The following is a 5,858-nucleotide window of genomic DNA, read 5'->3' as shown; positions in this document are numbered from 1 at the left end:
GCTGCTCCCGCAGCCTCGCCCAGCCCCGCTCCTGCCCCCCGCCAGCCGCCCCCCGAGCCCCGGCGCCACCGATGCGGAGCCGCTCGTAGCGAGTAAGTTACGATTCCTTTGTTATTCCAGGTCACTCCCGAGCTTCTCCGGCTGCAGAGCATCGGGACGAACGCGGAGCTGTTGGGCCAGCGGGATGCCAGGCTCCCGTGCCCAAACCTGCCCGGCTGTGAGCTGTGGACAGGTCCTGCCTAACTCACAGCTGCCACGGAACTCTTTGGGAAGGCAGGGATTGGATGCCGATCTTGGGCAGAAGCACTGTCAGATCTAAAGGTGTGATGCGGGAAAAGACGTTAAAATGTAGGAACTGCTCAGGTACAGGATTAGTGGAGATCGCTGGAATGCAAAGGGCACCAGGAGACTGATCAGTGAGCAGCCCTGAATTATGGAGCGACTCCATAATCCTTATCTGGAGCCCAAGATTAAATTCTTTCATAATTAGGATACTTGCCAGTGCAGCCTCAGATGAGGAACTGGCATATTCAGCCCTTGGAGGGGGCAGGGAACGCAGTGCATTGGGAATCCCTCGGGGGTTGTGGCTCTGGGAGGTAAAAGCATGACTTGATTTTTCTACCAGTGTCCTGTTGCATCACTCAGAAAGGCGCCTGGGGTTCTCCTTGTGCCAGCACATGGTGGTTGGGAGCACCAGGTTAACTTTTACACAGCCTCTCTCCCCTGGCTTTGAACAGGGAGTTTCAGGAACCAGCCAAGAACTGGCAGAAACTGACCCTGTCCCAAAAAACTTACCTCTGGCTTTTGGAGATTCTCATCAAGCAGCTCCTTCCTCCTGCGCCCTTTTACTTTAAAGTAGACCTTGGATTTGTGGAAGAGGAGCTCAGAGGGAAACCAAACTGGCTTTTCTCACTGGTTCTCTGAGCAGTCCAAGCAACCAGGATCTCCTGAGAAGGTGGGGAGTGTGTGGGGCAGTGTTTGTGCTGGGGGGTTATTTCACTTCTGGGCTTCAGTTCTTTGACTCACTATTCCTACCCAGTTGGAGATAAAAGATGAGGATCATTTCTGATTCCCATGGCAGAATGTTTTCCATCTCTGGGAAGTTCCAGCCCAATTATTTGGGGGGGAAAAAAAGCACACAGAGCTTTGGAGTAATAATCTAATATTCCAAGGCAAATCTCCAGACTCCACTGTTTAAGTCACCCACTTTCTGTTGGGTTTGAGATCAGGAGAGGCCCTTGGACATCTGGGGCAAGCAGTGGCCCTTGCCCAACAATTTGGTATGAGGTCAGTTTGTCCCTCTGACTCCGACCCCTTTCTGCAGTGTGTTCAAGCACTGCTGAGGGCCTTGGGGCAAAAAGAGCCTGTGTTTGGTAAATCCATCAGTGAACTCTTTGGGTGCAAGCTACTGCAGAAGTGTGAAGTGGTCCAAGAGTTTAATGTATTTTTTAAAACTTTTATTGTATTTTTCTTTAATTTTTGTTGTATTTTTTAAAGCAGCTGCAGATTCCAGAATGATTTTCTTTTGCTGCGATGGTAAATTCCTAAACAATGGAGAATGGGAACATTGCTATTCCTGGGGCAGGATTTTCTCCTAGAACTGAGATTCTGCTTTCTCAACATCCAGTGTTTGCTGTTCAGAGTAAACAGCCAAGAGCAGGAGAAACAGGAGTGTCTGATCAGGACAAAGGTGTTCCTGACTTTGTTCAGTTGTGTTGGTTGAAAGACAATGGTGAGATTTTCAGTGACACCATAAGGTGTCCCTAAAATAGAGCTGGGGTGAGAGGCCAGGGACAGAGAGGCTGCAGAGTGCCTCAGGCACAGTCACTTCCTTGGAGGTGGAAGGATCAAATTGATTTATTTCCAGGCTTTATTTGTTGTTGGTAGAGAAAACATCATTTGACTGCTCCAACTCGTGGAAAACACTGAAGAGCACAATATTGTGTTTGCATCCTTTGCTCAGGGACTAGGCACACTCAAGGTCTTTAATGCAGTGAAGTACAAGAGAATTGCCTGGGAGTGACATGGATTAAATCCTCCCATCCTTCCTGTGCAGTGCAACTGTGCTGTAGGAGATAGTCCCAATCTTCTGGAAACTCCATATTCTCCAGTCATCGTGCTCTAACAAGTTATAAAAGCCTGAATGATGCCTCAAAAAGCATTTCCTAGTTTTCATCTTATTTTTCTGAAAAAAAAAAAAAAAACCACACCCAGTCTCTCCTGATCACAGTTTTGTTTCTCCACTCTGTTCTGTATTGGTCTGGAGTCATTATATTTAATGCAGCTGTGAACTTGGAAGATGTGTGGGGGTTTTATACTTCAATCCATAGCTGAGGGAAAAATGTATTTGAAACCTGTAGCTATTTGAGAGAACAGAAACTGCCTTAGTTGGCTTTGGAAATAATCTTGCTGGGTTATTCATCTGGTGGATCAGGCTGTGGAGGCTCTGCAAAGAGATCTTCAGACACACCTGAGGCAGACAAGGACTGCATTCCCTGCTGCTGGAGTGGGGGAAGGAGGAAAGAGTTCTGCAGTGATTCCAGGGCCTCATTTAGGATTTTGGAACTACTAAATTTAATTCCTGCCCTGCTGCAGACTCCCAGTTGAGTGTTGAAGAACTGTTTTTGTGAGTGATTCCCCCATCCTGAAATATGGGACATAGAGCCCTTCCTTGGTCCAGGCCCCTTGGAAAACACATCAACAAAATTTTACAGTACGTGATATCTGTGCTGAGTGCTGTAAAACACTTGGGTACTCTGGAAAGTCATATTCCTGCCTCACAGCTGGCAATGGAAGGGTCCCAGGATCTCAGAGGAGAAGGATGGGTTGGGAGGTAACTCACGGGTAAAAGGAAAGTGCAAATGTCCATAAACACTTCCTTGGGGTCAGATTGGCTCCCTGGCCAGAGAGATTTTCGTTGGAAAGACTGAGCACCTTCTGTTGGGGTATTCTGAGCCAAGGGCACTCTGGGCACACAGGAGCTGTCACAGCCCAGCTCTGTGACAAGCACAAAGCCACCCTGGCCCTTCAGGTTAAGCAGCAGCCACCATCTCGGTGACCTGGCAGCAGGGTGAGGCCTCCAGCAGCCCCAGGGGAACCTGCTGGCGTCCTGAGGGCCAGGAAAGTGCTGCTGAGACTCACCCAAAGCTCACAGAGGAGAGGAGAGGCACCTTCCCACCTCAGTGCTGAGTGAGATGACACTTGGAGAGGCAATTACTGGGGTCAGGGAGCTTTGGAACCACGTTTGTTTGTGAGGTGCCACAGGTCTCCCTTCTTGTGCAGTGTCTTTGAATCTTTTCCCCTGGCTTTCAAGGGCACAACTCTTCTGCAGCCTTCCCTCCACCTGTGGATCCCCAAGCACTTCCCAAAGAGGCAGCCACCAAAACCCCAAAGCTCTATTTATATCAGAAAGACGGAATATTCCATGGTTTTTCCCAAATCCACCTGCCTTTCCTCACCTTGCATGCACAGGGGTGTGTGGACAGGCAGGCTGGTGGAGCTCACTGCTCAGTCCCACTCACACACAGGGAATAAAAGGGTGGAGGAAAGATGCCTTTCTCAGGGAAATCCAAGCCCCACCTCAGTCAGAGCCCATCTCAAGTCATTTTTCTTCAGATTGTCAAAGGTCCTCTTCTCCTAAGACTTCTCCTTCCCCCATCTTTCTATGAGCACTCATTGTTCAACAGCCAATGCTTTTATTCTCTTCAATGCTGCTGCTTTAATTTCCTTTATTCCTGCACCTACTTCCCTCTGTTGCTCCTGTCTGACAATTAAGAATTTCATTCCCTTGCAGCACTGTAACCTAAAGCAGAATGATGGGGCCCAGAGGAACCTGGGCACAGTACCCTGGTTTATGGGGTGTGGGCCAACAGGCAGCAGAAGAACCAGGTCAGGTTTTTCAGTAATCTCTGTTCAGTATTATTGGTTGTTTGTTGAGAAGTACAGAACTCATTGTCTGGAAAAAAAAAAAAAGATAGGGTTAAGTGGAAAAAAAATATTTTTCTGGGAAGTTGTGGGAGGTTTGCAAAAGAACAGTTGCTCAATTATTCTCCCAATGTGAGAAAACACAGGCATTGGGTTTAAAAGAAACAAAAAGAAGTCTGCTTTTACACAGACTTGATGACAGATTCACATATTTAAACTCCACCTGCCTGTCAGTTTGGTCCTTTCCAGCATCAAATCCCATCCCCATGGAAATTTGTGTGTTTACTGCAGCCAGATCAGCAATTGTTTAAATGGAAAAAGCCCCCTGGTCAGCAAGGAAAGAAGTTTCTTCAAGTGTTTTATAGTTTTGCCGTCCTTGATGTGTCTGGTAAATTGCTGGGCCCGCCAGGAGCACACCAGCTCTGTCAGGAGGGGCTGGGAGCTGCTCTGCCAACCACTGACTCCTGGAGATTCTCACCCAGCCCCAGCCTGACTCCTGTGCAGCAGATCCCAGCCCCTAAATGTCACTGCCTGCCCTGAGTGTGTCGTCTGGGCAGAGCTGAACATCAGCAGGGCTGATAAAAACCTCTCTGCAAGGCTGATAATGCACTGACTCACAGCTCCTCATGCAGTAGCCTGTCCTAAAGGAAGGCAGCTTTGTACAGAAGTGACATTTTTATTATCCTGGCCTCGTTTAACCAAAGACAGTAAATGCCAGAGAAACAGAACAGTGCTGTGACTGTAAGAGGCAATTTCACCCCATGGCTCTCTGTGCTGGAGGGAGCAGGGATTTACAGACTGGAGCTGAAATCTCTGGGAGATGCATGAACATATTTAGCTGGCAGAGATGCTTATGGCTGGCAGCAGTGGCTGTGCCCTGCACTGGGAAGAGTTAACCAGGTCCTTCCCCAGTTACACTGCTCCTTTCAGAGCCTCTTGTCATTTGGGCTAAAGTTCCCCAGGGCAGTTAAAATAATGAAAGAATGACAGCAAATTTTCTAGAAGATTCTGGTGCCTGGGATCTCACAGACCATCCACATCCCTATCACAAATTTTAGTGTTGAGGAATTAAGGCAGAAGGAAGAGCAGTGATTTGCTCAGAATTAGGAAGCCCTGGAATCATTTGGAGCAGAAAGCTGGATAGTGTGCAGCCATCCAAAGCTGTGCTCAAACTGCTAACCAGCAGCATTCTGTTTAAAGACTCCAAAGCAAAAATTCATATGCTTAATTATTTTCAATAACCACAGACTGAGGTTGTGCTCATACTGCAATGGGAAAGTTAAAGATGAAATACTGGTAGGAATTGGAGTGCCACTGAAGCTGTCAGTGAACTTCTTATCCAGCAGGAATTTTTATGTTTTACTGGATCACTTGGAAGGTGTTCCTGAAGGTTTGTGGAGATGTTTCAGCTGAGCTGTTGCTGGAGATCAGTAGCACCACCAGGGATGTTGCCAGCCCTGTGAGTGTTTTAGTTAAAAAGGTTCCTCCGTACATTTGTTAACGGGCAGTTCCTCAAACCTGCTCCACCAGGGTGATCTTTCCAGGGTTTTAGGATTTTTGGTTTCTTTTCCTCTATTCTGTTCTTTGTAATAAGTTTTAAGATCCTTTTGGTCTCTTTGGTGTGAATCTAGAACATGTAACCTTCCACTCTAGGCTGAAGTCTGGAACTGGATTGTTCTCTCTCCCATGGTGCCAGTGATAGCTTCGAATTTACTGTTGTAACAAAATTATCTTTAAAACAAGCCTTTTAAAATTGAAAGCAACAGGCAACACTTGCCTGGTTTTACATTTAGATTGATGGCAAGCTTTTTAGTCCAAATGGAGTAATTTTAGATTAATCAATCAATGCAAACATACATAGAGAGTATTATTTGTAAGAAGGAGGTGAGGAGGTTGTTTCACTACCTGATTTCCAGGGGATGGGAGGCTTCTTT

At 47.1% G+C, this 5,858-nt stretch overlaps 1 protein-coding gene across 1 annotated transcript in view; it reads left to right on the top strand.

Moving 5' to 3' along the window:
- The first annotated feature begins 6 nt into the window (after positions 1-6).
- Positions 7-5,858, top strand: part of KCNJ5 (potassium inwardly rectifying channel subfamily J member 5) — a 19,966-nt gene continuing 14,114 nt past the window's right edge. Inside the window, exon 1 of the mRNA XM_005427893.3 lies at positions 7-92. The gene's annotated coding sequence lies outside the window, so the exon portion shown is untranslated. The remainder of the gene's footprint in view (positions 93-5,858) is intronic.

The sequence above is a fragment of the Geospiza fortis genome, unplaced genomic scaffold (genome assembly GCF_000277835.1).
Source record: "Geospiza fortis unplaced genomic scaffold, GeoFor_1.0 scaffold140, whole genome shotgun sequence".
In the NCBI taxonomy this organism is placed as follows: Eukaryota; Metazoa; Chordata; class Aves; order Passeriformes; family Thraupidae; genus Geospiza; species Geospiza fortis.
Note: the sequence above shows the minus strand (reverse complement) of the source record. Positions and strands in the feature narration are given on the sequence as shown.